This window comes from Chinchilla lanigera, unplaced genomic scaffold (assembly GCF_000276665.1).
Source record: "Chinchilla lanigera isolate Chin_1 unplaced genomic scaffold, ChiLan1.0 scaffold00182, whole genome shotgun sequence".
Lineage (NCBI taxonomy): Eukaryota > Metazoa > Chordata > Mammalia > Rodentia > Chinchillidae > Chinchilla > Chinchilla lanigera.
In genome coordinates this window covers 364654-367855 of record NW_004955583.1, presented here as the reverse complement: position 1 = coordinate 367855, position 3202 = coordinate 364654, and positions in this window count along the sequence as shown.

The following is a 3202-nucleotide window of genomic DNA, read 5'->3' as shown; positions in this document are numbered from 1 at the left end:
GGATCAGAAGTGAAAGAGCTGAGACATTTTTCAAGTTGTGAAAGATCGAGGAGAGACCAAGGTTGATGGACATAGATGAGTCCCTCTGCTCATGCCACCTGTCTAAGAGGGAAAAGCCTGGATGGGGGGTAGGAGAGGAAGAGCAGTCATAGTAGCCGATAAGGCAGTTTTGGAGCAGGTGTGGGAGGCAGGTGGGGAGGGAGAGGCAACGCTGGGGTCAAGCTTGCAGCGAGGCCATACAGCAGGGGGATATTGGGGTTGGCCTGGGAGGGGCTGATGGTCACCTAAGGGGTGGGTCATCAAGCAGCTCAGGGAAGGAGGAAGTTTGGGAAGAGTCATAGGAGAGGTGGCATCAAGAGGTGGGGGATTTGGCCAGGAGAATCTCCTGGGGGCTACAGGAAAGAGTTGAGGCTTGTTATGGAGGGCAAATTTGTCATTTGTCATTGCGGCAACAGTAACTGTCTAAGTCCCACAGGACATTGAAGTCGAAAGTACTCTCAGGTGGCCAAATAGACCCATTATCTAGTTTGTATTGTGGCCAGGCGGTTTGGCAGAGGAAGGTGAGGCATTTGAGTTTGAGATCAGAGAGGCCAAGGGGACCATGGAGAACAGACTTGAGGCAATGGAGCACAGAGGCATTGGCAGAGTAGGGGACGGAGGAGGTGTTGCCCATGATGACCAAAAGAGAAACGAGAGAACAGAGAGTGAGGAGTATGAAGACCACTGTCAACCAAGAGAAGTCCCAAAGGGGATGAGAGGCCCAGGTCCCCCATGCGGACATCTCTGGTCAGGGAGGGGGGGTCATGAGAAGGGCGACCAGAAGTCCCAAAGGGGATGAGAGACCCAGGCCCCCAGAGCAGACATCTCCAGTCTGCTGGAGGGGTCATAAGAAGGGAAGGAGTGGCTCGAGGTGTCGACATGATTTCAGGAGGGAGCCGCAGAGCCCAGGGTGTGAAGCCAGGCAAACGAGCCATCGAGAGGTGCGAGGGGTGTGACAGGAGGTCTTCAAAGAGAGAAAGAAAGAGAAGGGAGAGAAAGAAAGAGGAAGGTCTAAGTCAGAAAGAGGAGATCAAGGAGGAGGAAGGAAAAGAAGGACATGGTCCGGGTCAAAGAGGGCAAAAGTGCCCTGAAGGAATTCAGAGTTGACCCAGGACTGACATGGGTGAGGAAAAACAAGTGGGCAAGGGGATGCTTCTTGTTTGCACACAACAGTGGGGAGAAGTGTGTTGGTAGCTCAAGATTTAGCACAGGTGTGCATCAATATTTGCAGTTCATCAGGTGTAAAAACTTGGGGGAAAAGGTTCACTAGAACCTCTAAAAAGTAAAATTTTAAAAAAGAAAAGAAAGACATAGGCCTTGAAGAAGCCAAAAGGAAAAAGGTGTAGGCATGGGACAGTTTCAAGAACCACAGATGTGTATTCATGTGAAAGTGTTTATTGTATGTGATAGGTTTTTCCTGGCACAGAAAGAAAAAGAACAAAATAAAAAATGTCTTTATTGCAGGCATGGAGAAGACCACAGTAGAAAGGAGGGATGTGGAGCTTCTGAGGGTCTGGCCTAGGGACAAAGGCTAAATAGGACCAGGCTGGAGATGGGGTTTAGGGGGTAGACCACCTGATGTGCCAGACCGGGACTGGGTGGGAGCATGGGAAAAGGAAACAGGATATTACAAAAAGCGAAGTAGGAAGTCATAATTTGACTCAGAGGAAGAAGGATGGGGCTTAGCACATGACCTCCAGTGGCCAGTGCCATACTGGCTTGGTGCCATATTGGCTCAGCAGGAATCTTAGTGAGGCAAGAAAGTCATCAGTATGCTTGATTCCTGTATTTACTTTCCTTTTCTGGATTTTGGTTAGAAAGGGTTTACAACCACAGAGGATTTGGTTAGAAGTATTACTTTAAAATTAAGTCCTGCTGGGTGTGGTGGCACATGCCTGTAATTCCAGCACTCAGTAGGCTGAGATAGGAGGCTGAGGCAGGAGGATCACTGCAAGTTCAAGACCAGCCTAGGCTACAAAGTGAGCTCAAGGCAAGCCTGAACTTCATAGTGAGACCCTGCCCCCAAAAATAAATAAATTAATTTAATTAAATAAATTTTAAAAAATAAAATCAAGTCCCAAGGTGGGGAGGAAAGGAGAGTGAAACAAAAGTCCCACCAATACAGCTTAAACCCTCTAGCTTTGTTCAATCAGATAAGAGAGAAACTATGGAAGACAAAAAAAATTCTTTTAAATTGTGTGGAGCTGGCTTGGAGCTGTGTGGTTCTGCCAGAGGGAGGGGCACAGGTGGGTGTAGGGAGGGCCCAGAATTCCGGTCCTAGGTGGACTCAGCTGGATTTCCCAGCTACCAGGGAGCCCTTGCACTCTACCCAGCTCAGCTGCTGGCACACACCACAGGCAAAAATCCATGTTGCTCACCTGCCCATTTCTGGCACCAAAAGTTTACATGAAGCAAACATCACCAGTGCTTAGAGTCCTGACAGCTGTGGGGCATCCAGCAGCTACAGCAGGAACAGCAACAAAGGTTATGGCTTCAGAGGGGACCACTGTGTCCTCTGAGAAGGGAGAGGCGTGGACAATGGAGCTCATTCCTGGCAGGAAAGCAGATCAATCAAGCCACTGCTAGCGCCTCACCCAGCCCCCAGGCAATAGCGTGGAAGCTGCAGCCAGAGGCAGAAGCCCAAATACAAAAAGGCAATCAAGGTTATGATTCAATTTACTCAAAACACTGCTCAAATTACCCTAGACTCTCCTAGCACTCAACTGGTCATTCTTCCTTTGACAAAAATTTAAAAATTATACATAAAAAAGGACATCCAAGGATTTGGGGTCTTCTGATACCTATTGGGTTCAATTGTGGAACTGATTATTTAAAGGAAAACATTTTAAAGGGCTTCTAGACATAAGTGGGGATGGCATCCGGGTGTGGCAGCGGCAGTTCTGCAGTAAGGGAAGTGCTAGATTGCTGAGCTGGAGGGATGCAAAAGGCCATTCTGCTTCACAGGGAATAGAGCTGTTTTCTTCTCTTCTTTACAGCTGGCACAAAAAAGCCTTTACATTTCTCTCTCAAGGTGAGTGATTTGAAAGACTGTTTCCATCCTCAAGATAAAAAACATTTTTGGGCTGGGGATATAGCTCAGTGGCATAAGCGCCTGCCTGGCAAGCGCAAGGTCCTGAGTTCAATTCCCGGTACAAAAAAAAAA